Source organism: Aquarana catesbeiana, linkage group LG06 (genome assembly GCF_042186555.1).
Source record: "Aquarana catesbeiana isolate 2022-GZ linkage group LG06, ASM4218655v1, whole genome shotgun sequence".
Classification (NCBI taxonomy): Eukaryota; Metazoa; Chordata; class Amphibia; order Anura; family Ranidae; genus Aquarana; species Aquarana catesbeiana.
In genome coordinates this window covers 279168502-279196344 of record NC_133329.1, presented here as the reverse complement: position 1 = coordinate 279196344, position 27843 = coordinate 279168502, and the positions used below count along the sequence as shown (strand labels likewise).

Here is a 27843-nt window from a genome sequence, read left to right as displayed (position 1 = left end):
TAGGACCTTGGCGTGGGCAGATGGGATGATAGTTGAGCCGTTGATCTTGACAGGGAAATCAGGGGAAGTGGCACCTGAGGGAGGAAATATCATGAGCTCGGTTTTGGATAGGTTGAGTTTGAGAAAGTGATGTGACATCCAGGCTATGTCTGCTAGTAAGTAAATTTGAATGAAAGGTTTAGCAATGGGAAACACTTTTTAAAAGATAAAAAGTGCATTTTATACACAACTATATAGATCAGACCAAAATGAGGGACAAACGAGGGGGACAGAGGAACATTGCTCCAAATCAGGGACAGTCGGGAGCTATAAAGAACCCCCGTGATGACAGGCTGAGCATACAAACCCCATGCAGATGTTGTATATACTGCTCAGTAAAACGGTTCAGCAAGCCTATATGCGACACCACGAGAAGCCATCGTTCGGACTCTACTAAAGACCAGAGCTCGTACAATTGATATCGCCATCACCTCGTTCGGACTCTACTAAAGACCAGAGCTCGTACAATTGATATCGCCATCACAACGCGCACAACAAACACACGCAGCCGCCATGTCTTCTCCTTCGAATGTGTTTCCGTCTTCTGGCGCGCATGCGCAGCGCTCCCTCGCAATCCGCCCCGCCCTCCTTGTCCGCTGATTGGCTGCTCGCTGTGCCGAGCTCGGGCTGTGTCCTGTCGGAATAGAACCCGCCGCACAACGCCGCGCCTGGTGGAGACTGGAAAAAAAAAAAAGAGAAAAAAAAAAGAAGCCGCCCAGCAGAGGAAGGAGAGAGAGGAGCGAGCTACACAGTGACGCGGCGGAGGTGTAGTTTGACGCGGTGTGTTACGTGGTGGGGAAGAGAATAAAAAAAGCCCAGCGAGATCCCAGCCGCGAACGAAAGCAGTGACGGAGGAGAGGCAGTGTAACCCGGTAAGAGGAAGGAGGAGGAGAGGGAGAGGCTGGAGCAGAGACATGGAGCAGGCCGCAGCCCCGGGGCTCTCCTCACACTTACACGGCCATACGCTGAGGGGAGCTCAGGGGCTCTATGGAAGCATGACACCCGCCGAGATTTTCTCTCATTTTCCCGCCATGTTGTGGCTCTGTGAGGACGGAGAGGCCCCGGCTACAGGCGGACAGGAAGGGGAAAAAAAAAAAGAGCCGCGAAACAAAGGATAATGGCGGCCCAGAGGAGGGAGGCAGCCGGCGGCCTGAGCCGGGGGTGTGCGAGGCAGACATAGGGGGTCACCGGGGGGCCTCCTTTATCCCTCACTGTCGCGACAGGGGACCCCCTTCTATCGCGATACAGCGCCCATTCCTCTGCCGACATGGGCTTTGTGTGGGGGGATTGTTTTTGTGGAGGAGTCCCCCCTGTGTGGTGCCTTGTCCCCGTTCATGTCTGCCTCGTCTCCGGGGAGAGAGCGGCGGCGGCCCCGGCGGGCTCCATGCATGTCTATGAGGGGGGGTGTAGGGTCAGAGCAGGGCAGGTTGTCCGGATGGCCAGGATGAGGTTCGGTCAGTTCTGGTTTTGCTCTTCTCCGAGTCCGGGGGGGTAAAATCAGGGCTCGCCTCAATCTACTCCTGGTGATCCGAGCCATCAGGGATGTGTATGATGGGAGCCGGGGACTGGTGACAGCAAGCTGTGCTGTGTGTGCGATCTATGGACATCATCACATGTATACAATGCTGCCTTTGTGGACTGACAACAACACGTCACGTCGTTAGGTGATCGCTACATACACCATACAATCCCATCACATACTTCAAACACATCACCCCACTATCTCTGGATTGTTTGAGGGCCTCTGCGTCCATCTGCTTTTGTTCACTAAAGACTTCTTTGGATTGCTATGGGAACAATTGAGTACTGTCCACAATAAATGTATTTTTTTTTTTTTTTTTTGCACTATCCTACAATTTTCAGGACAAGCTTTTGGGTGTACCCCCTTCTTCAATGTTCAAGCAGGATTGCTATACAAATCTTTAACCCACTATGGGGGGAAATTCAATAAAGCTGCTGCGCTACTTTTCTGCCATTAATCCCTCTTGTTTATGTATTGCGCCCAATGCTTGAAGCATTTGCTTTTTTTTTTTTTTTTTGGTTCTGACAGTGACTCGTCCACCAAATTCAGGTAGTTCTAAAATGCGCCACTTTTATATTGTGTGTCATTGAATGTGCCCAATGTAAAAATGTAGCTAGTCAAGACCAACTTTTTTTTTTTTTTGTACGCAGGGAAACAGACAGACTTTATTTGTGTCAAGTGCATCCCAAAAGGTGCAGCATGAGCCAAATTTTAAGTACAAGTTGTAGACGGGTACGTGATTTAGGCGCGTTCTTCACCACTTTTAGAATGCATGAGTGAGACTCTTGCAAAATCTTATCTGTGCCTTTTTTTTTTTTTTTTTTTTTTTTTTTTTTTTTTTTTTTATGAATTCCAAGGATTGTGTTAAATTCATGAAGCATTTGCGCCACTTGGGGTTCATTTACACTTCAACGCACATTAAGCCATGGTTCACATTGGTGTGATTTGACATGTCAAATCGCATGCCGAATCGGCAGCTATTGCCGACAATGGCACCGTTAGAATCGGTGCAACGCTGATTTTGCAGCTCTGCACCAATTCCAAAAGAGTTTCTGTACTACTTTTGGCGACTTCAGGGTGCAATTTTTATAACCATCTGCAGGAACCTGCACAAATGTCTCTGAAATCGCTCTCGAAGTCAGACTGACATGCGGTTATGAAATTGTGCGAGTTCAGCTTAACTCCCACTGTCTGAACCTAGGCTTAAGCACCTACCACTTCAACAGGCTTTTTTGAAGGGTAAGTTTCACCTTTACACATGAATCTGCAAATATCTCCTGCTCTGAGCCCCGGTATAGCCACCTCACTGCTCCAGGGCTTAGAAATCCCTGGAGCTTAATCTCCTAAACGTACCCCGTCAGGAGGGGGTCCTGTCTAAGTTCACCTTACAGCTTTTTCTGTAAAGGTGAACTTAAACTTTAATGAAGTTTGGCAGATGCTCTGTGTGTTGATATCTCATACCTGCAATTTCTCCAAAGCTAAAGCTGAATTAAAGCCTTTCACAAGCTTCGGGTACTTCAAGCGAGCTTTGTCATAGACTTCTATGGAGGCTTTGAAGCACCACTAAAGCAGCATAGGGTATAATTTTTGAAGTAAATGCAAGGTGTAAACAGGATTGTAAGTGGACCATTTTATTTAGTGACAAGCTTTGACTGGCGTTCAGAGAGCTTTAAAAATGTGTATCCGAAGCCATGCTTTGAAGCAAGTGTAGCCCTTTTGGTTCTGACAGCGACTTGTGCATCAAATTCAGGTAGTTTTAAAATGCGCCACTTTTAAATTGTCATATTGAATACGCCAAATGTAAACCTTTAGCTAATTAAGCCCAAATTTCTTTTGGCGTGCAGAGAGAAAAACTGCCTCAGACAGATTTTATTAAAGGGGCTCATGAAGCTCTGAGAACCGAGTGATCAGTGGTGTTTGATCGCTTGATTCTCAGTCTTAGTCTCTGGACCGATGCTGCATCCACCTTGGTAAGTATGAAAAAAAAAATGCTATCCTCTCTTTTTTTTTTTTTTTTTTAAGTATCTCAACTGTATTTTAGTTGTGACACAGCCCATGCCAAATTCAAGTACAAGTTCTAAACAGGAAAATGAATTTGGCACATCCTTTACTACTTTTAGAACACATGAGAGACACTGGCAACATCTGTACCAGTCTTTATGAATTCCAGGGTGTGTGTTTTTGAATAAAAAAACAAAACTCACAGTTCACCATACTAACACATTTCAGTGTGGCAATCTGAGCTGTTGTGCTCCGAGAGGGGGAATGCTCCCCTGCCAGAACACGCTGATCAGTGCTGGCAGCCATTGGGATTGGTTTTCCAGCATGCTTGTTGAACAGAAGCTGGTTGTGAGACTGGCTTCTGCCAGACGGGAAGTTGTACACACAGGCATTGTTTCTGCTGAACTGCCAATTTCTGGCAAATGTGTACCCAGCTTTGTGGCTTCTGTTCACATGGTGTCTGTTTATGTACCTCCTAAATGCCAGAACTCCTGGCAGGAAAAAGTTGCTTAAAAAAAAAATCATATTGCACACCTTTTAAGGCTTCATGTACACGGGACGTTGTTTAAACTCTCCTAAACGATTTAATTTGACAGCTAGAAAATGGCGTCTAAAAACGTCCGTGTAGCAGCCGCATTTACATGCCATGTTTGTAAAAGCCCTTTTTTTCTATTTTGTTAAAATTAAAAACGTCTGTAAACAAAATGCTGCTAAACACAAGTTACCATGTTTAGCAGCATTTACAAGCATTTGGCGTTTCAAATGCCTCTGAACATCCGTCTGAACCCATTTTTTTGCATTCCAAAAAATGCTTCTAAACTCAACTGCCTAGAAATGACCCTGTGTACATGTACTGATAAGATAACATAGAGGAGAGTTCAGGGGCAGCTTAAAAAAAAAAAAAAATGCCTAAGTGCTCCTAAACGTCCATTTACCAGCAGCAGTGTACATGAGGTCTTAGGCGCCTCTAGCATTTAAGTATTAATGAATGCTATTCTCCTAAATATGAATTTATGCTTGCTATTGGAATGCATTAATGCCCAAGGCAACACACGTTTGTGCATTTTATCTGCTTTTCAGCTCCTCTCCTGAATGCACCCTTTTTGCGTTTTTTATTAGAAGCAGCTCAGTGTTATTCTGTGATATATGTGTGTGTATATGTGTGTTTAGAGGCAGACAGAAAGTCAATTATAAGTGTGTTTTTGAGAGGAGTTTTCGGGCAGAAAAAAAAATCCACAGCGTTTAGGAGCATTCAGCGTTTTCAAGTGCACATTGATTATAATAAAAATGAGCAGAGGGAAATGTCTTGGCATAAAATGCTTATAAATACAAATGCCCATTAACTCTCCTAAACGCTTGTACAATATGAGCCACTATGAGCTTTTTTAATGTAGATTTTTCTGACAGAGGTTCTGGCATTTCTTCTGCTCCTAGTGTGCATGGACCCTTGTACGCTGAAAAAAAACAAAACACTGAGCACCTGAAACAGCAGTATTAAGTGCTGTGTGCATGAAGCCTTATTGTGATGGCAGAACCTATAGGTCAGTATGTTTCTGTCAGTGATCGCAGTATTGTGTCAAACTGATACCATAGTTGCAGTCTTAAATACAGGGTTAAGGGCCCTTTCACGCAGACACGCCCACTCTTCTCTGCAGGGGATCACTCCATTGATCCCCGCTGAGCAGGCAGATGACAGGTCTGTCTCTGCACACTGTGCAGGGACGGACCTGTCAGAGCGCCGCTCTCCTCTATGGGGATCGGATGAAGACGGACCGTAGATTCTGTTTTCATCTGATCCACCAGACGGATGGAAAAGTAGGGTTTCCATCCATCACACTTTAGCGGATCGGAGCAGGTTAATGTCAGCGGACATGTCTTCACTGACATCCGTCGCTCCAAAGACCTGCATGGAGCGTCCGGTCCGCCTAAAAACTGACAGGCAGACCTAAACGGTTCACCCGTGTGAAAGGGCCTAACACATCCAAAACTGATGCTCCATGTAAGAGAGGCTTTGTTGAAGCAGGGTACACTAAAACGTATGCCTATGGAGAGTTGTGTTTACCTGCACAGGGATGCACATAAGTTCCATGCATTACTATGCTGGCAGTTCCATTGATGTCAACTGGGACACTGCAGCTGCATAGATACAGTCGCTGTTCCAAATGTAAAATCTGTGTGGGTGCACAGCCCTGAAGGCATACTGAGTTTGGGGACTCACGCATTCACACCCACACAGATGTCAAATTGGGAGCAGCGGTTGTGTCCCTACAGCTGCTGCATCTGTATTGACATGACTAGCACGGGGATGACCTGATCACCTGTACATCCCAATGTGGGTGTAAACAGCCCTCCGCGGGCGTACACTTTTTGGTGCGCTCAGTGTGAACTAACCCTTTAAGCTCACCACACACATTACAATCTGTCTCCTTTTTAGATCTGCCAACTAGTAATGTAATACAAAGACCTCTCTAAGTACACATTGGGTAGGTCTTCATATTACTTAGTTTTGGTAGAACTAAAATTGATTGTACAGGAATTGTATTGCTATATTGTATGGTGGGACTTAGGCTGGGTGTGCACACATGTGAATTGGATGACAGGAGAGTGTGACCGGCACTCAATGGACCCAGTTCACACAGCTCCAGGACGGTCTTGGTCCACACTTTAAAAGAATCCTGTGCATCTTTGCTTCTGATTTGGGTGCGAATTCAGGACCTGAATCGGTGAACAGGGACGCACCGGAAACTGTGGGCCTCGACTGCAGCATATGTGAACGGAGCCTTAGGGTCCATGCACTCGGCTATGGTGATAGTGTCATCCATGCAAGATCTTGCTGGCAAAAGATCCTGCAGTTTAAGTCATGGGCGTCGAACACAATTTCATTGTGGGCCGTATCAGCATTATGGTTGCCCTCAAAGGGCCAGTTGTATCTGTAATTCTATATAAATGTATCTACTTTGTCATATTAAAGAATTGCCTCTGCAATTGATTTGAGAAACCCCCCTCACCATCAGAAGTCAAGAGTCCCCTGAGACTAGGGAAGATTGGGGGGTGGGTCTGCAGTTGTACAGAGGAACGCAAGATCTGTAGGAGTTCTGTTGACTGCTGAGGCGAGGTGTGGGTGAAGATGAGGGGGGGTGCTACAGCGACAGAAGAGGTGAGGACCACATGAAATGGCTTGTGGTTTAAAAAATAAAAACATGGAATGGTCTGTAAAGTGCTTGCGTTTAAACGCATATAAATACGTAAACCTCCATACAGCATTGGGATGCAAAAATGCTACTTCAATGCCAGTTAATTTACATGCGTACGCATGTGTATATACCTGTGTATGCAAATAAATTACTGACCTTGGATGCAGATTTTTTTCTATTTTGCCTTTACAGATCTCAATGCAGTACAAGTTTTAGATCTTTACGCACTGTGTGCATAGGGCCATAACAAAACAATAGAACCACATTCAGATCCATAGAATAAGCACCATACTGAAAAAGTAGAAACATATTTTAAAATAAGAACCCATTCATCTCTGTAGATATAGGTGTTGTAAATGTAAGCAGATCCTAGTAGTTTGCCAGACCTCTGACATACCTTAGCTGGTTCAAAAGCAGCTAGTCTGTTGTGATCTTTGGGAACATGCACCTTTACTTCCCAGTACATACAGCAAGGGTCTCTTGCATACATTAAAAGGGCTTCTTATAATGCATGTTGACCGCTTCAATACAGGGCATTTTCACCCCCTTCCTGCCCAGGCCAATTTTCAGCGCTGTAACATTTTGAATGACAATTGTGCGATCATGGAACACTTTACCCAAATTAAGTGTTTTTTTTAATCATTTTTTTCCCCCACAAATAGAGCTTTCTTTTGGTGGTATTTGATAGAGCTGCACAATTAATCGTTAAAAAATCGTGACCTCGATTCAACCCTCCTGACATCTCTATTGCAGAGTTTGCCAATTCTTTCATATAAGAAGTGGACAGACTTATCTGCTCACTCAGTTGACAAAAGAAAACATCTGGGCAGTCTGCCAAGTTTTTAAAATGAAACATTGTAACTAACTTCCTTAGATCAAAGGGATACACTTCTGTGTGCAAAGAAATAATCCAGGCAGTCTGCCAAGTTTTTAACAACCTGTAAATGCAGGAAGTTTAACCACTTAAAGTCTAAATCTTTTTCTGAAACTTGTTTCTTAAGTTAAAGTCAATATTTTTTGTTAGAAAATTACTTGGAACCCCCAAACATTATATATATTTTAGCACAGACCCTAGGGAATAAAATGTCAATTGCTGCAATATTTTATGTCACACTGTATTTGCCCGGGGGTCTTTCAAAAAAATACACTTCAATGAATATAAAAAAAACGAAACAGTAAAGTTAGGCCAAATTTTTTTGTTTTAATGTGAAAGATGATGTTACGACGCGGGAATCTTGAGAGAATCATGGTCTATGTTCTAAGCAAAAAAAAATTGTGATTCTCATTTTAGCCAGAATCGTGCAGCTCTAGTATTTGATCACCTCTGTGGTTTCTATTTTTTGCGCTATAAACAAAAAGAGCCACAATTTTGAAAAAAATCATTTTTTTTTTTTTTTTTTTTTTTTTTTTTGCTATAATATCCCAAATTAAAAAAAACAAAAAATATTTTTCCTCAGTTTAGGCCAATTATGTATTCTTCTACATAATTTTGGCGGAAAAAAATCGCAATAAGCGTATGTTTGGTTTGCGCAAAAGTTATAGTGCCTACAAAATAGGGGATAGATTTATGGCAATTTTATTATTTATTTTTACTAGTAATGGCGGTGATCTGCGTTTTCTTTTTTTTTTTTTTCCCTCAAGTCGTCTTCCAGGACGGCACCCTGAGAGATGACTGGTCCACCTGACAGGAAACGCAATCAATCAAAGAGGTTAAAGCCCCCGCCTCTCCCCGTGCTGCTTGTTTTTGATTGCGTTTCCCCACAGCGAAACCGTTTGTTATTTTATCTATAGACCCGAGCCTGGGGCTGGTGGTCTCCCCCCTGGGAGCTGGAGCAAATGCCTGGGGGGCCTCTGGGTCCAGCTGGATATTTTTTATCCTTCCTGGGTGGGGTTCCCCCTATATTTTCCTCAGGGGGGCAACGCAAGCTGAAGAAACCCCCCCTGAGAGCTGAAGGCCCCTGGGTACAGTGGTGTACCCAGAACTTCAGGGGCCTGTCTTCCTGCCTCCTCTCCTTACCTGCACGGTGGCCGTGCAGAAAAGGAGCCTGGTTCTCCTCCCTTCTTGGGCGGTGAGTTTGTCTTACCTTTTCCCCTAGTGCAGAGGTGCTGAGCAGACAGCTGCCTTGGTCGACAGGGGGATGAGGAAGGTGGTTTGCTTCATGCTCCACGTCGTCGGCACCCCCCGCCCACCCTCCCCGAGCTTGCGCGGTTCTTATCCCCCTAGCTGTGCAGAGTGTCAGCAGAGGGGGAAGGTGCCTGCACTTCTCAGTGTCCTGTGGGCACTTGGCGCCATTTTGTTGAGGATAGGGAAGGAGTGGTGTTGCATCACTTCCTCCACTACACAGGAAGTGAGCTCAGCGTGGCCCGTGTCACTTCCGGACTACGGCAAGATGGCGACGGCATCAGCATGGTGAAAGGGGGAAAAGGCACAGCTGCTCATCATGACAAGGAGATATAAATCCAGCTGGAGCAGGCACCCATTTCTCCTACAGACCAGGCTATTTGTGCAGCATGGAACATGAGGAGTGACCTACAGGATCCACGGCTATAGAGGAGACCACGGGGGGTGAGTCTGACCTGCCGCCAGAGGTTTAGATGGGGGAGGGTACCCCAATTCTTCTCCTGAGTATTACAGTGCTATATTTATGCCTGTGTATTTTGTTTCAGGGGACGATGCCATTACCCGTGAGGTTGCCAGCCGTCCCGTTAAGACTACCCGTTCTAAAAGATGCGGGAATAGTAATGATAGGTTACTCCCAAGTCACCCTAAACCTTTCTGTTTTAAATGTATACAGAAGCTAACAGGGAAGGAGACATCCCAGATCATGAAGGATTTCCTCACGGTTCAAACTGAGATGCTCTCCACCCTAAAGGCGTTTCAATCCTCCTTTAAGGCAAGGGAGTCAGAGGCCCATACCAGTAAGGACGCCTCCTCCCAGGAGGGCTCCGCTTCCTCTAGAGGATCTAAACTTGTCAGGGATATACCAAAGTACTCCTTTTCCCAGGATTCGGAAGAGAAACTAGAATCCAAATCTCTTGAGCAGAGATCTTCGGATGAAGGGGTAGCAGACAGCCAGGAGGAGGAGGAGGGTGAGGACTCCAGGTCTAGTAGGCATATTTTTTCAGCCGACGACATGGAGGGCCTTCTGAGGGCCATTTATGCTTCTGAGGAGATTCAGGAGCCCACTGAGCAGGTCTCTGCCCAGGACAGGATGTACAGAGGCTTCATTAAGCCACAAGCTCGGGTTCTTCCGGTATATTCAGCCCTCAAAGATGTTATCTTGAGGGAATGGAAGGAACCAGAGAAGAGGCTCCTGAAATACAAAACGTGGAAGCGTAGATGCCCCTTTTCGGAAGAAAATGAGGAGAAGTTTCTTTAAGACCCCTAGATTAGACGCCTCCTTAGCTCAAGTGTCTAAACAGTCCGATCTCTCCTTTGAGGACACAGGCAACATAAAGGATCTGATGGATCGGTAGGCAGAAACCAATTTACGCAGGGCCTGGGAAGCTAACGCTGCGTCTATGAGCCCGCATTGGCCTCAGCTTGCATTGCAAGAAATGCGGACATGTTGGTATGTAAACTCATGGACCGTGTGTCCCAAACCACGAAGTCTAAGGAGGTCTTAGATTCATTGGAAGTCATAGGTAGTGCAGTCGCATACCTAGCGGATGCTGCAGTTGAGACAGTGCGTGCCACCGCTAAATCTGGTGCCTTATTGAACTCAGCCAGGCGAGCCCTCTGGGTTAAAACCTGGAGTGTGGTGCCCAAGCCCTCGAGAAATTATCGTCTTATAATAAATCTAAGGAACCTCAATGTTTTCTTGCGGTACAAGAAGTTCCGCATGGAGAGTATGTACTCTCTCAGAAGACACCTCCTCAAGGATGTGTTCATGGTAACCTTAGATTGAACTCAGCCAGGCGAGCCCTCTGGGTTAAAACCTGGGATGGGGATAGTTCATCAAAGACCCGGCTTTGTGTCCTCCCTTTTGAGGGTTCACTCCTTTTTGGTACTGGGTTAGATCAAGCTTTGGCTAGATCTACAGAAAAAGGGAAAAAGTTCCCTGTTAAACCAAGAAGAGACAGGAAGAGGTTTTTTCGTGGCCCCCAAGCAAAGAACCGCTTCTCAGATAAAAAGTCTCCCCTAATAGGCGTTGGGGAGCTGGAAAGGACAAGCAGAAATCGGGTATTCTCTTTTCCAGCCAGAAGGCGGGTGACAAGTCCGCCAAATGACTTGCCAGTAGGGGGAAGGCTTTCACACTTTATCCCTCAGTGGGAAAGAGTCACGCAGAGCCCCCACATTCTCCAGATAGTAAGAGAGGGTTACAAGTTAGGATTTCTCTCCCCTCCTCCCCAGAAGTTTCTTTTGACCCACCTTCCCAAGGATCCCTGCAAGGCAGGAGGCATCCTACGGAACATAGAAGAGCTGGTCAGTCAGGAGGTCATAGTACCGGTCCCAGTAGACCAACAGGGTCGGTGGTTTTACGCCCACATTTTTGTGGTGCCCAAGCTCTCGGGAAATTATCGTCTTATAATAAATCTAAGGAACCTCAATGTTTTCTTGCGGTACAAGAAGTTCCGCATGGAGAGTATGTACTCCCTCAGAAGACACCTCCTCAAGGATGTGTTCATGGTAACCTTAGATTTAAAAGACGCTTACCTCCACGTCCCTATTTTTCAGGGTCATCAGATTTTTCTGAGGTGCGCAGTTGCCTCCCCACAGGGAATTCAGCATTGGCAGTTTGCGGCCCTCCCCTTTGGACTGGCATCCAGTCCAAGGGTCTTCACGAAGGTCCTGGCAGAGGTAGTGGCCTTTCTACATCTCCAGGAAATAACGTTGATCCCCCTATTTAGACGACTTTCTGATTTACAATCAGAATCGGGACCAGCTGCTTCTGAACCTAGCCAAGGTGATGGAGAACTTAGAATCTTTGGGATGGATCATCAGCAGGGAAAAATCCTCGCTGGTTCTGGCCCAAGTGAAGATGTACCTGGGACTCCTGGTGGATTCAGCGGAACAAAGGTTAATTCTTCCTCACAGCAAGGTAGAGGCCCTAATTTCAGCAGCCTCTTCTATGCTAGAAGCAAGGACAGCCTCATACAGGAGTATTATGAGAGTTTTGGGCCTAATGACTGCGTCTATACCTGCAGTCCCTGGGACAAGAAAAGGAGCTCTCTAGACCTAAAAAGTCGTCATTCCGATCTAAGTGAAAGAATATCTTCACTGGTGGCGTCTTCCTCAGAGGCTTCAGGGGGGTCTCCTTTGGGGTCAGCTTCAGCCTCTCAGAATAACTACAGACGCAATTTCCTGGGAGTGGGGGGCACACTTAGAGGATCTAAAAGCTCCAGGGGTCCTGGGACTCGAGTCAGAGAAGATCCTCCTCAAACTTTTGAGAGCTTTTGGCCGTCGGAAAGGCGTTAAAAGCGTTCGAGGGGAGAATCAAGAACTAAGAATTTCACATCCTTTTAGACTATGCCACAGCTGTGGCTTTTCTGAATCATCAAGGGGGCACCAGATCCAGGGCCCTCCTGGCTCTGTCTCTAGAGATCCTGGGTTGGGCAGAGCACAAGGTTCTCTATATTTCCACAGTTCACATAAAGGGAACTCTGAATATAGAGGTCGATTATCTTAGTCGCCAGCCGATTCTGCACAGAGAATGGATGTTGAATCCAGAGGTTTTCTCCTTGGTATGCCAGCAGTTCGGCGTTCCAGAGGTAGATCTCTTCGCCCGCAGGGAGAACAGAAGGGTAAAGAGGTTCTTTTCCCTTGCTCGAGAAATGGGCGCGGAGGGGATAGATGCATTGGCCCAGGTTTGGATGTTCCGGTTGGCTTATGCTTTTCCCCCCCTGGGGCTTATCCCGAGAGTTCTGCAAAAGGTATTTTCTCTCGGAGGGCAATCTAATTCTGATAGCCCCATGGTGGAGAGCTTGGTTTCCAACATTACAGCGTTGGTCCATAGCCCCGCCTCTTCACCTTCCTGTTTGGCGCGACCTTCTCCTTCAGGGTCCAGTCTGCCACCCAGACCCCAGCTTCTTCAAGCTGACGGCCTGGCTCTTGAAAGGCGGAACCAGCAGAAAAAGGGCCTGTCGGACAGAGTAGTGACTATTCTTCTTAGCAGGAAGCAGGTCACAAGGCGTATTTACGCTAAGACTTGGGGAGTTTTCTCTCACTGGTGTCAAGCTAGAGGAACTTCTCAACAAGAGATCCCCGCCATTCAGGAATTTCTCCAGGATGGAGCAGATCAGGGTTTAGCAGCCAAGACGCTTAAAGTACAAGTCGCAGCCCTATCCTGTTTTTTGGAAAGACGCTTGGCATTGGACCCCCTAAGAGATTCCTTTTGGTCAGAGAGGTTGTCCCCTGTCAAGATGTCTAGCTTTCCACCTTGGGATCTTACCTTGGTGTTGGAAAGTCTAACTAAGGCTCCCTTTGAACCTATAGACCAAATTTCCCTTAGGTTCCTCACCTTTAAGTTGACTTTTCTACTAGCAATCACATCTGCCAGGAGAGTAGTCGAGATTCAGGCCTTCTCAATTAAGGAGCAAGTGTGAACGTAGGTGTCTGTTTATGAAGCAGTGGAAAATATCCACTGCTCCATTCACAGAGGAGATCATTCTCTGCCTGTTTTATGAAGCGTTGTAGATCGCAGTGAAGTGAGACACAGCCAGGTTACAGTACCAGAAGTTCACTGAAATACTCCAGCTGTCCGTTTTATTAAGCAGTGATAAATTATCACTGCTCATTACACGGACATTCCCAGAGAAGACCGCTCTCCTCATGTTAAATATATATCAGGTGGACATGTTTACTGTCTTCAGGGGTCTGATCGAGGAAGAAGGAAGTTAAGAATTCCCCCCCCCCCCCAACCTCAGTTCCCCTGAGATTCTCTTCACTCCCCAATTTACCATCTCTGAGCTGGTGAATCGGGGAGTGTGAATAATGACACAGATTGCCAGTGAAGTGCTGAGTTTGCAGCTTCATAAACTGGCCGTTTCTGTGTCAGTAAGTTACAGCTTCTCTGTGTGTGGAGATGATGGGGGGAGAGCATGTAACCCCCCCCCAAATCATCTGTTTCATAAACCGTTAATGAACCCAGCTGTTCAGTTTCATGAACTGACACCTTAACCACTTACGGACCTCCCGTCAGCTGTTTGAAGGAGGGTATCGTTGTTATGGCAGCAGCTAGCTGCCATAACTCCGGTATCCTCCTTTTCAGCAGGCAATCCGCTACAAGATAAAAGTGGACTCTGCGGCGGATTCGCCACCAGATCACATTTATCGGTGGCGGGAGAGGGGGGGGCCCCCCTCCTGCCGCGATCTGGTGCCCTCTGCCGCTTACCGGAGCCATCGGCAGCAGCGGAGGCGATCGCGTCTTGTCACTTTCTGTGCATGGAGATGAGTGAGGGGAAGATGGCCCCCACCCATCTCCATGACACTGAAGGGCGGAAGCGACGTCAAAACTTCACTTCCGCCCACAGCTCTTAAAGGGACAATTTTTTTTAATTATTTTTTTAAATGACAATTTTTTTTTTTTTTTTCTTTTTTAACTGCATGTTAGTGTGGATATGAGATCTGAGATCTTTGACCCCAGATCTCATATTTAAGAGGTCCTGTCATGCTTTTTTCTATTACAAGGGCTGTTTACATTCCTTGTAATAGGAATAAAAGTGACACTTTCTTAAAAAAAAAAAAAAAAAAAAAACTGTGTTAAAAGGTAAAATAAGAAGATGAGCTCGCGTGCAGATGCGTATGAGTACGTGAGTAGCGCCCGCATATGACGGTGTTCAAACCACACATGTGAGGTATCGCCGCGATTGTTAGAGCGAGAGCAATAGTTTTAGCCCTAGAGCTCCTCTGTAACGCAAAAAAGATTTTTAAGGGTAAAGGTTTGTCGCCATTCCACGAGCGGGCGCAATTTTGAAGCGTGACATGTTTGGTATCAATTTACTCGGCGTAACATTATCTTTCACAATATAAAAAAAAAAAAAAATTGGGCTAACTTTACTGTTGTCTTATTTTTTAATTCAAAAAAGTGTTTTTTTTTCCCAAAAAAAAGTGTGCTTGTAAGACCGCTGCGCAAATACAGTGAGACAAAGTATTTCAACGACCGCCATTTTATTCTCTACGGTGTTAGAAAAGAAATGTATAATGTTTGGGGGTTCTAAGTAATTTTCTAGCAAAAAAAACTGTTTTTAACTTGTAAACAAATCTCAGAGGCTCAGAGGTCCTTAACTGGTTAATGTACTTTGGTGTGAATGGGCTCTTAGTGCCGGTTCACACTGCTGCGATGTCTGAGATCGGATGTGATTCGCACCGCACTGCAAATCACATGCAATCTCTGCGATGCGATTTCAGCCATACAGATAGTATGGCTGAAATCGCATCACATTCAGACCAAACTCGCAGAGGACCCTTTTTCTGGTTCCTTTCCTGCCTGAATTTGAAGATCGCACTGCGATATGCGAACTGATTTGGGGGCGTCATTAACTTTTTCACTGACACTTCCAGCAGTTCGCATAGGGCAGTATGAACTGCAATGCAGCAGTGTGAATCGGCACTTAAAGTGTGTGTAAAGTCAAGACTTTTTTTTCTTTTAGTTTTGATAGGCTGTGGATGGCTTAGAAATTAAGTTTTTATTGCGATCTGTGTTCCTGTTTGGGAGAATTACCTACCTTTTTTTATTGGTCCTGTTAACAATTGTCTCTTGAAGAGACACTGATGAGAAATCCAGAAATTGTCACCATAGAGGAGAAATTTTAATGAGGACAACGTTTTCTGTAATTGCTATCACAGAGGAAAGTTGATTTAACCCCTTCTCGCCGACCGTACGCATATGTGCGTACTCAGCTTTCGGGGGTTATACCGGGATGATGCCCGCAGCTGCAGGCATCATCCCAGTACCGTTGTTTCGAGCGGACGATCGGCTACCCGTATATAACAACCGATGCGGCTAAAAGCCGCTCGGCTGTTATACCGGAGGAGCGGGAGGGGACGCCCCTCCCGCCGCTCTTACCGGGCCTCCCGTGCGATCGGGAGGCCCGGTGTCCAATCGGCTGCCTCCGGCGGCTGTGGGCGGGCTGGAACAAAGCTGTGGGCGGCTTCGTTCCAGCCTTCTCAGTGTAAACGCGGAAGATGATGTCACTTCCCGTTTACTCAGCTGCCAATGGCGCCGAATTTAAAAAAATACACAGTATTCAGAATCGCTGTTTTTGGCGATCTGAATACTTTGAAGTGTAAAGGAGGGATGGGGGGTCTTTTAGACCCCCCCATCCCTCCATAAAGAGTACCTGTCACCACCTATTACTGTCACAAGGGATGTTTACATTCCTTGTGACAGCAATAAAAGTAAAAAAAAAAAACATTTTTTTTAAACACAATTTATAAGTCTAAAAATAAATAAAATTAAAAAAAACATTTTTTTTTTAAAGCGCCCCCGTCCCCGCGAGCTCGCACAGCGAAGAAAATGCATACGGAAGTCGCGCCCGCATATGTAAACGGTGTTCAAATCACACATGTGAGGTATCACCGCGATCGTCGGAGCGAAAGCAGTAATTCTAGCCCTAGACCTCCTCTGTAACTCTAACCTGGTAACCGTAAAAAAAATTTAAAGCGTCGCCTATGGAAATTCATACCTACCATAGTTTGTCGCCATTCCACGAGTGCGTGCAATTATAAAGCGTGACATGTTTGGTATCTATTTACTCGGCGTAACATCATCTTTCACATTAGACAAAAAAAGTGGGGTAACTTTACTGTTTGGATTTTTTTAAATTCATGGAAGTGTCCCTTTTCCAAAAATTTGCGTTTAAAACACCGCTGCACAAATACCGTGTGATGTAAAATATTGTAACAATCTCCATTTTATTCTCTGCTAAAAAATATATATATATAATGTTTGGGGGTTCTAAGTAATTTTCTAGCAAAAAATATGGATTTTAACTTGTAAACACCAAATTTCAAAAATAGGCTTAGTCATGAAAGGGTTAATTTCCTGTGGTGTCTGAGGGTAATCTCCCCAATGGGGCACAGGCAGCAGAAAAGCCCCACTAGGGTTTTTAGAAAAAGTGGTTGTAAAGTCAGAAGGTTTTTTAAATTTTTTTTATTAAACTTAATGCATTCTTTGCACTGAGATTTAAAACCTTTTGTGTGCAGCAGCTCCCCTAATACTTACCTGAGACCCCTCTCTGTCCAGCGATGTGCACAAGTGCTTCGGCTGTCCCTCCTGGCTGAGACACAGCAGTGGTGCATTGGCTCCCGCTGTTGTCAGTCAGTTAGCCAATGGAGAGAGAGAGAGAGAGCACACACCGCGGCTCAGTGTCTAAATGGACACACAGGCTCAACTCTGGCGCCCCCATCGCAAGTTGATTGCGGGGATGAAGGTGCCCAGTATTGAGGTTAAATCTACAATAAACATTGAAACGTAAAATACATCCAAACCCACTCGCATATTAGCTGCATCATGTTAAAATAATTACAAAAATGCTTGAAGTCTTTTAAATTTGCAACTTAAAATATCTGGTGATCCTGCTTTTGAATGTCCTTCCCGTTATGGGGTGACAACTGCCTCCCAAAAATCCTCCTGTATTGTCACCCTGTCACATCCATCCCCACTGAGACTGCAAACCATTGTGCCAACACATGTTACTTATGCATGATGCACTGCCACGATCAGGAAACCGTTCCTAAAGCCTAGTACACACGATAAGAATATTGGATTAATGATCGCCTGTTTTTTTTTTTCCCCTCCATGCTAGTCTCCTATCGAAAACCAACAGGTTACTAAAGGTATGAAAATTCTCGTATGACAAAATACAGCTTCAGAAGTATTGTATTCTTTCGTTTCCAAGCATGCATGGTCTTGACCAACTATGTTTTTCGTACAAATGCCATACTTATTACACAAAAACCATTAGTTCTGGTATTATATGAAAAAAAGTCATGCTTATGCCTTTGGATGTTTTCACATGAACTGTTGTGATTGACTCTTGAAAGCTGTGTACTAATGATCAGATCACGTTGATTGCAGTATTTTTCATCTGATTTTATCATCGTGTGTACTAGGCATTGGTAATGGGGTGCAGATGATGTTTGTGTGCTTGTAGACTGGAAGTGACAGGCTGCAGCAGATCAATAGGAGACTTGGGGGTTTATTTACTAAAGCTGGAGAGTGCAAAATCAGCCTCACTTTTGCATAGAAACCAATCCGCTTCTAACCTCAGCTTGTTCGATTAAGCTTTAGAAATAAAACCTGAAAGTTGATTGGTTTCTATACAGAAATGAGCCTGATTTTGCACACTCCAACTTTGGTTAATAAACCCCTTGATGTATTATGTATTTAAAGCTTGTGTGTGTGTGTGTGGTTTTTTTTTTTTCCCACCTTTCTTTCTTTTGGCCCATAGAAAACAGTTTCCTCCCCCTTCCTGTTGTGTTTCTGAAACAGGGAGTGAAGGAAATTCTCCCCAATGGGACACTAAAAGGGAGAATCCAAAATTTAGAATTTTCACTAGAACAGGAGTAGTGAAAATCTAGCATGAACGTTTGTGACAACAGTCAAAAGACTTGTTCACACAATGTATATTAAAGTGTTTATCTGCACAACTGCACATGTATAGTGTGAACAGGGTACATAGACAATAGTTTCCTCTCCTCCCCTCCTGTTCTCGCCAAACAAAGAGGGAAACCAATGATGGGAATTATTTCCCACTATCCAAAAGAAAAAATGTTTGGCCTAAGGTGCTTTTCCTCTTTTGCTGTCAAATTTGAGAAGCCCCCACAATATGTTTACAGTGCATCCAGAAAGTATTCACATTGCTTCACTTTTTCCATATTTTGTTATGTTACAGCCTTAGTCCAAAATGGATTAAATTATTTTCCTCAAAATTCTACAAACAATACTCCATAATGACAACATGAAAGAAGTTTGTTTGAAATCTTTTACAAATTTATTAAAAATAAAAAAAAATAAAAAAATCCCATGTACATAAGTATTCACAACCTTTGCCATGACACTCAAAATGGAGCTTAGGCGCATCCTGTTTCCACTGACCATCCCTGAGATGTTTCTACAACTTGATTGGAGTCCACCTGTGGTGAATTCAGTTAATTGCACAAGATTTAGGCCCCTTTCACACTGGGGCAGGGGCGGCGTCCGTGGTAAAGCGGCGCTTTACCGTCGGTATTCGGCCGCTAGTGGGGCGGTTTTACCCCCCACTAGCAGCCGAGAAACGGTTAAAAACCACCGCAAAGCGCCTCTGCATGCGCTTTGCCAGTGGTATAGCCGCGCTGTCCCATTGATTTCAATGGGCAGGAGCAGGGAAGGAGCAGTGTATACACCGCTCCAAAGATGCTGCTGGCCAGACTTTTTTTCCCATCCTGCCAGTGCACCGCTCCAGAGTCAAAGCCCTCGGGGCTTTGACACTGGAGACAAAGCAGCGGCACTTTCGGGTCGGTTTGCAAGTGCTATTTTTAGTGCAATAGTGCCTGCAAACCGCCCCAGTGTGAAAGGGGCCTTAGAAAGGCACACACCTGTCTATATAAGGTCCCACAGTTAACAGTGCATGTCAGAGTACAAACCAAGCCATAAAGTCCAAGGGATTGTCTGTAGACCTCCAAGACAGGATTGTATCGAGGCCCAGATCTGGAGAAGAGTACAGAAAAATTTCTACAGCATTGAAGGTCCCAAGGAGCACAGTGGCCTCCATCATCCTTAAATGGAAGATGTTTGGAACCACCAGGACTCTTCCCAGAGTGGGCTGCCTGGCCAAACTGAGCAATCCGGGGAGAAGGGGCTTAGTCAAGGAGGTGGCCAAGAACCTGATGGTTACTCTGACAGAGCTCCATCGCTTCTCTGGAGCGAGGAGAACCTTCTGGAAGAACCATCTCTGCAGCACTCCTCCAATCAGGCCTGTATAGAAGAGTGGTTGGACGGAAGCCACTCTTCAGTAAAAGGCACATGACAGCCTGCCTGGAGTTTGCTGAAAGGCACCTGAAGGACTCTCGGACCATGAGAAATAAAATGTCCTGGTCTGATGAAACAAAGATTGAACTGGAGTGGCTTTGGGACAACTCTGTGATTGAACATCTTTGGAGAGATCTGAAAATGGCTGTGCACCGACACTCCCCATCTAACCTGATGGAGCTTTGGAGGTCCTGCAAAGAAGAATGGGAAAAACTGTCCAAAAAGGTGTGCCAAGCTTGTAGCATCGTACTCAAAAAGACTTGAGGCTGTAATTGGTGCCAAAGGTGCTTCAAAGTATTGAGCAAAGGCTGTGAATACTTATGTACATGGGATTTTTGTTTATTATTTTTAAGAAATTTGCAAAGATTTCACCATAGTTAAGACATGGTTTTTATCACCACCCTGCCCGAACCACACCCACTTTAGCTGCAGTGGCCAGAGGTGTAAACATGTCGAAGCCACAGCAGAAGTTATATTCCCTGTCATGGTTGGTGGGTGTCGCACCTGCCAAACATGACCCATTCAAGTGAATGAGGCCCCTTTGCAAGTGCCCTGCAATCTTGTGCAGTACACCAAACAGGAAGTTAAACTAGGCAGTGTTGTGTTGCTTTCTCACCACCTGCTTAACCCCCTGGACCCTGCAGTTGCGGGGCGCTTGCAGAGTGGCCCTATTTACTTGAATGGTTGCAATTGGCAGGTGATAGCACCCACCAAAAGCAACAGAGGGTTTAATTCCTGCTGTGGCATGTGTCCACCTTTTGGCTGCTTCCTTGGCAGCTAAAGGGGTTAGGGATTGGGGGCTGTAAAACCGCAGCTGAACTGTAGGGCTTTGCCACCCCTCCTTAACTTGTGAACGTCCACTAAGGGTGCCGTTGCCGAGTGCAAGTAAGGGCTCATTCTCAAGTGCAGCAGGCAGTGCTGCTCCTCTGAAAGTGATCCAAGTGTGTTTGACAGGTGGTGAGGAGGCGATATGTTGCCTCCTCACCACCTTATTTTATACCCATGATTGCTGTGCAATGCATGCGATTGCTGCCTGGTAGTACAGCAATTAGAGTTTTAAATCAGCTGTGAGGAGGTGACACTGTGCCCGGTGATCTTTGATTTCTCCCATGTTGTTCAGGTAGATCTCCTCCACCCCTTTTATGGTTACCTACCCATGTTGTAGGTGAATAAGAACATGTCAGAAATAATAAAATAGATTATAATCCTAATCTGGCTGTAAGGAAGGTCTCGTTGCTTAAATCACAAAGATGTTAGAATCCAACATGTGACTCAGCCACCTTGATACCACTATTGATAATACTGTAGTATTCCTTAACATTTGTATAGTATAAAAGGTAATGTATACCATCGGGAAGTGCTTATAATTGACATGTGTCTTGGAAATATTGAGAACAACTCATATCCTGCAAAGGAATGGGTGTTATTTGGCATGTATATTGGTAAAAAATCCATTCTGGCTTCCTACTTCCCCTGTTTATAAATACATTTATATATTTTTTTTTTTTCTTTTTTTCAAATTCTGATGTGCAATAAAGTTCAAAACAACAATGTTTTGGTTTTATTTCTGTATCTGTGTGTTACTGTCACTACCTTTTTAGGTGGGATATAAATTGCTATCTTTGCTATTGCTATCTTGCCATCTTTTGTGTAATATGCTTTAACAAATCATTGCTGTTCCAAATGACACATAAGCAAGCAGTACAATTTTCCTAGCTGTATACTTCGTACTTACCAAGCTCTGAGTAATAGAAACTTTCCTTTTTTTTTTTTTTTTTTTTTAATGAGGTTAGTTTTGTGTTAGTACAGAAGAAAAATACAGCAAGGCCCCATTAACATCTGTGCACCAATAAGTTTTTCTTTATCGTATATCACGGGACACAGAGCAATAATAGTTACTATGTGGTTATAGGCCACCTTCAGGTGATGGACACTGGCCCACCCTAAGACAGGAAGTCCACTTCTTATATAACCCCTCCCACTACTGGGAGTACCTCCGTTTTTTCGCCGGAGTCTTAGGTGTTGGTGTCTTTTTAGGCCAAATTGAATGGTACCCGGGCCTCGTGGTGGAAGAAACGAGGTTTAGCCCGTAACGCTTCTCTTTTTAGAGAGCTGAATTCTGGGATCCAGTACTTTGGTTTTTTCAGCCATAAAGTTTTCCTGGCAGGGTGCTTTATGGTTCCAGGAGTGTGGATCCCACGATAAAAAGGGGCCCCAGTTCCTGAAGGTTTTTTAATGGAGCCCACCGTGAGGGGTGAAGATTGGGTCTGATTGGTTTTACCACAGAATCCCTGCAGCGGGAAAGGTAAGTGGAGATTTCTAAAGATTTTTAAATTCTCTTATGAATTGTCTCCTTTAAAAGTAAATGTTGTCATGCCTAAAAGTCACCACTAAAGCACATACCTTGTCATGCTTTGCATAGATCACTCTGTCTCAGCAGAAACAGCAGACTTCCCTCCGGCTAGCAGTCCCAGGCCTCCGGTAAGATGTTGGGGGAAGATTTTTTTGCAAAAACACCCCCCACCTGGACAGAAGCTCTCCCCCCTCTACCTGGATTGAGGGCGGAGCCAGAATGATTGGCAGATGCCGCCCCGTTCCCCACTGCCTCTGCAGGGTGGTTTTGTCAGCTCGTGCGAGAAAAACACTTTTTTTGAAAAGAGGAGGTGGGGGAGCACAGTGGGAATTTGGAGGGGGCGTGGCTTAATGCATCATTGGCGTGCAGCGACGTCCAGCACGGGAGTACACTTAAATCCATTGTGCTGACTGCAAGCTGTCGGAGGAACACAAGAGCAAAAAGGGGGCATGTAAGTGGTGACACTGGCATTTCCTTGGTACATTTACTAAAGCACCAGGCTGGGCACTAATAGCCGCGGCAGTTGCTGGACTATTTGCTCAAGCAGTGGGTGCAATTTCTTCTGGTAGTACCTCTGCATTTGTGCATCGGGCTATGGTCAGAAGGGCAGGTAGAATCACCACAACCAAAAAAGGGCTCAAAGGGGACTCCCTCAAGCTCTAAAAAGCCTAAACTCATCTCTACAATGGCATCCTCCCCTAAGAGGCTTGTCAGAGTGAACCATCAGGGCTGGCAAATGTAGCAACTGTTTCCAACACTGCAGCCCCTGTCTATATTAATGAAGAAGTTTTTTCCTCAGCCGTGATAGGTTTGGAAGAAAGGTTAGCGGCTTTAAGCGCATCCCAGTGTGGGACAAAACTCAACAGGTCCCCGTCCATTACCCAGGACCCTCAAACTGAGGAACTGGGGTCGGGAGAAGACTAATTTCTCTTGGGACCGTAAAGAGGCTGATGACTCCGCTTCTGAGGGGTTAAATGCGGAAGAATCAGCTTCACAATCTGAAAGATTGGTGCAATCTCTTACTGAGATGGTCCATGCCACATTTATGCTACCCTTAACTGAGTCGGTTGATAAGCCCACTTCTTGTTTGGGTTCGCTAAAGCCTCCTCAAGCTGTGCATACCTTTCCTGTCCATTCATTGCTGGAAAAGCTTATGTATTCTGAGTGGGATCACCCAGATGAAAACTTTTTAGGAAGAAAAAAAAATGCTTAACACTTTATCCTAGAGGAAAAATTCACTAAGAAGTGGGAGATACCAGCAATTGACGCTGCTATATCCTCTGTGTGTCTCAGTTTGACTTAGACAATGCTCAAATGCTTGGGGATCTAACGGATAAGAAGTATGAATTCCTGTTAAGCACTTTTTCTCTGGCAGGTTCAGTGACTCAGCCTGCGCTGGCAGCAATTGGTGTATGTCAATCCTTGAAAGACCAGTTTAAACAGGTGCTCAATGTTATTCATGGTCAGCAGGCCCAGGATTTAGCCGAGCTACCAGGGGCTTTATGTTTTGCAATAGACGCTATGAAAGATTCTATTCTCCAGGCCTCATGCCTTATGTTTGGGCTGGTACATATGCGTAGAATCTTATGGCTGAAAAATTGGTCAGCCGAAGGGCCATGCAAAAAGCTCCTGGCTAGTTTTCCTTTTCACGATGAAAGGCTATTCGGGGATGATTTGGATTAATACATCCAAAAAATGTCTAGTGAAAAAAGTACCCTTTTGCCGGTTAGGAAGAGGAGTAAACGTATTTCATTTAAACAAGCTCCTTCTCCAGTGCCAGGAGTGTCTGCCTCCGCCGTCAAGTTCAAGAGGTAAACCTCAGGGTCAACCCCAGGGACAAAAGAAGTCCTGGGGGAGGAAACCTACGAGACATATTACTAAAGCCTCTTTATGAAGGGGCGCCCCAGCTCGCTCGAGTGGGGGGGAAGACTTCTGCAGTTCTCAAGGGTCTGGCAGGAAGAGTGTCGAAACAGATGGGTGACTTCCTCAATAACTCTAAGATACAAACTAGAGTTCCAGAGTTCCCGTCTCCTCATTTTCTCAGATCAAACGTTCCCAGGGATCCAGAGAAAGTCTCTTTCAAGCATTGGACCATCTTTTGTCTCAAAGTGATCATGCTTGTCCCCATGGAAGAGCAGGGATTGGGGTTTTATTCAAACCTTTTTCACGGTAGCAAAACCAAATGGAGAGGTCAGACCCGTTCTAGATCTCAAAGATCTAAATCGGTTTCTGAATATCTGCTCTTTTTGCATGGAGTCAGTCCGATCAGTAGTCTCCATCCTACAAGGGGGAGAACTTCTGGCGTCAATCGACATCAAGGATGCATACCTCCATGTGCCTATTTTCCACGCTCACCAGAAATATCTACGTTTTGAAGTAGAAAACCTTCATTTTCAGTTTGTAGCTCTGCCTTTCGGTCTAGCTACTGAACCTCGAGTGTTTACAAAGGTCCTGTCCCCTCCTCTTGTCAGATTAAGGGCCCAAGGTATAATGAATATAGCTTACCTAGATGATCTGCTCTTGATAGAGCAGTCGGTAGCCCGCTTAGACCAAACTATGATCACCACAGTCAACTACCTGGAATACCTAGGTTGGGTTCTCAACCTAGAGAAATCCTCCTTAAAACCATCAAGGAGATTAGAATACTTGGGTCTGATCATAGATACAGCCCAGAAAAGGGTATTCTTGCCCCGAGCGAAGATCAGTGCCATAAAGGAACTGATTCAGGTGGTCAAGGCAAAGAAGAATCCTTCTATTCGACTTTGCATGAGGTTGTTGGGAAAGATGGTGGCTTCATTCTAGGCCATTCCTTATTCAGGCTGCTGCAAAACAGTATCCTATCGGCTTGGAACAAGAAGGTCCAAGCTCTAGATTTCCCAATGTGTCTGTCTCCAAGGGTGCACCGGAGCCTCAGTTGGTGGTCAATAACCAAGAATCTGCAGAAGGGAAAATCCTTGCTACCAGTTACCTGGAAGGTAGTAACAACAGATGCCAGCCTTTCAGGTTGGGGAGCAGTCCTGGAAGAGGCGACTATCCAAGGGAAATGGTCCAGATCAGAAATTACCTTACCCATCAACATTCTAGAGATTCAGGCAGCATGCCTGTCCCTGAGGGCCTGGACGTTCAGGTTACGTAATTGTCCTGTCAGGATCCAATCCGACAATGCCACAGCATTGTCCTATATCAATCACCAAGGGGGCACGAGAAGTCGTGCGGCCCAGAGAGAGGTGAATCAAATACTAGCTTGGGCAGAAAACAGTGCTCCTTGCCTATCTGCAGTCTTCATTCCAGGAATAGAAAATTGGCACGTGGACTTCTTGAGTCGCCAGCAGTTGTTCTCGGGAGAATGGTCCCTTCACCCTGATATCTTCCTGACAATATGCCAAAAATGGGGGATTCTAGACATGGATCTGTTTGCGTCCAGGTTCAACAAAAAAGAACGACAACTTTGTCAAGAACAAGGGATCCGCTAGCATGCGGTACAGATGCCTTAGTGTTCCTGTGGAATCAGTTTTCACTGATTTATGCATTACCTCCTGTTTTGCTGCTTCCACGACTTCTTCACAGGATCAAGCAGAAAGGGAAGTCTGTGATTCTCGTGGCCCAGAAGATCCTGTTATGCAGAGATCATAAGGATGACGGTAGGGGACCCATGGACCCTACCACTACGTCCAGACCTTCTCTCGCAGGGTCCGGTATTCCATCCTACCTTACAAATGCTAAATTTAACGGATTGGCTATTGAGACCCACATTCTGAAGAAGCCTGGGCTATCGGGTTCAGTGGTATCTACCTTGATTAATGCAAGGAAGCCAGCCTCCAGAATCATATATTATAGAGTCTGGAAGCATATGTCTCCTGGTGTGAATCCAGGGGTTGACACCCCAGGAAGTATGTCATAGGTAGAATCCTTGACTTTCTGCAGATGGGGTTAGAAGTGAAGCTGGCCTTGAGTACTATGAAAGGGCCAGGTCTCTGCCTAATCGGTATTATTTCAACGACCACTTGCTTCACGTTCTTTGGTCTGTAGCTTTATTCAGGGTGTAATGCGCTATATCCTCCAGTTAGGTCACCTCTGAATCCTTGGAACTTGAAGTTCTGTCGGTATTGCAAAAACAGCCTTTTGAGCCGATACGGCTTATTCCCTTGGTCCTTTTGACAAGGAAACAAATATTTCTGGTAGTCATATCTTCTGCAAGAAGGGTATCAGAGTTTGCTGCTCTTTCTTCTCAGCATCGAAAACTACCATTTCTAAATGGATTTGGAAAGTAATTGTTCAAGCTTATGGTTTGAAGAGAAAGATTCCACCCTCTCAAATCAAAGCGCACTCCACTAGGGCTGTTAGTGCTTCGTGGGCAGTGCATCACCAAGCTTCCATGGCTGAAATCTGCAAGGCCGCAACTTGGTCTTCAGTCCATACATTTTACCAGATTCTATCAGGTGGATGTAAGAAGGCATGAGATTATTGCCTTTGGGTGTAGTGTGCTGCAGGCAGCTGTATAAGTCCTTTGGTCTCATGGTGTCCTACTTTTTTGTGTCTCCCTCCCCTCAGTTGGCATTGCTCTGGGACATCCCACATAGAACTACTATGGCTCTGTGTCCCGTGATGTACGATAAAGAAAATAGGATTGTTATAACAGCTTACCTGTAAAATCCTTTTCTTGGAGTACATCACGGGACACAGAGGTCCCTCCCCTCTTCTAATACACGTACAGTGGGGACGGAAAGTATTCAGTCCCCCTTAAATTTTTCACTCTTTGTTATATTGCAGCCATTTGCTAAAATCATTTAAGTTCATTTTTTTTTTTTCCTCATTAATGTACACACAGCACCCCATATTGACAGAAAAACACAGGATTGTTGAAATTTTTTGCAGATTTATTAAAAAAGAAAAACTGAAATATCACATGGTCCTAAGTATTCAGACCCTTTGCTGTGACACTCATATATTTAATTCAGGTGCTGTCCATTTCTTCTGATCATCCTCGAGATGGTTCTACACCTTCATTTGAGTCCAGTTGTGTTTGATTATACTGATTGGACTTGATTAGGAAAGCCACACACCTGTCTATATAAGACCTTACAACTCACAGTGCACGTCAGAGCAAATGAGAATCATGAGGTCAAAGGAACTGCCTGAAGAGCTCAGAGACAGAATTGTGGCAAGGCCCAGATTTGGCCAAGGTTACAAAAAAAATTCTGCTGCACCTAAGGTTCTTAAGAGCACAGTGGCCTCCATAATCCTTAAATGGAAGACGTTTGGGACGACCAGAACTTTTCCTAGAGCTGGCCGTCCGGCCAAACTGAGCTATCGGGGGAGAAGAACCTTGGTGAGAGAGGTAAAGATGAACCCAAAGATCACTGTGGCTGAGCTCCAGAGATGCAGTTGGGAGATGGGAGAAAGTTGTAGAAAGTCAACCATCACTGCAGCCCTCCACCAGTCGGGGCTTTATGGCAGAGTGGCCCGACGGAAGCCTCTCCTCAGTGCAAGACACATGAAAGCCCACATGGAGTTTGCTAAAAAAAACACCTGAAGGACTCCAAGATGGGGAGAAATAAGATTCTCTGGTGTGATGAGACCAAGATAGAACTTTTTGGCCTTTAATTCTAAGCGGTATGTGTGGAGAAAACCAGGCACTGCTCATCACCTGTCCAATACAGTCCCAACAATGAAGCATGATGGTGGCAGTATCATGCTGTGGGGGTCTTTTTCAGCTGCAGGGACAGGACGACTGGTTGCAATCGAGAGAAAGATGAATGCGGCCAAGTACAGGGATATTCT

At 45.2% G+C, this 27843-nt stretch overlaps 1 protein-coding gene across 2 annotated transcripts in view; it reads left to right on the top strand.

Annotated features, from left to right (window-relative positions):
• The first annotated feature begins 623 nt into the window (after positions 1-623).
• CREB1 (cAMP responsive element binding protein 1) overlaps positions 624-27843 on the top strand; it is a 126282-nt gene continuing 99062 nt past the window's right edge. For both annotated transcript variants that reach the window (XM_073633397.1, XM_073633396.1), the window contains exon 1: positions 624-911. The gene's annotated coding sequence lies outside the window, so the exon portion shown is untranslated. The remainder of the gene's footprint in view (positions 912-27843) is intronic.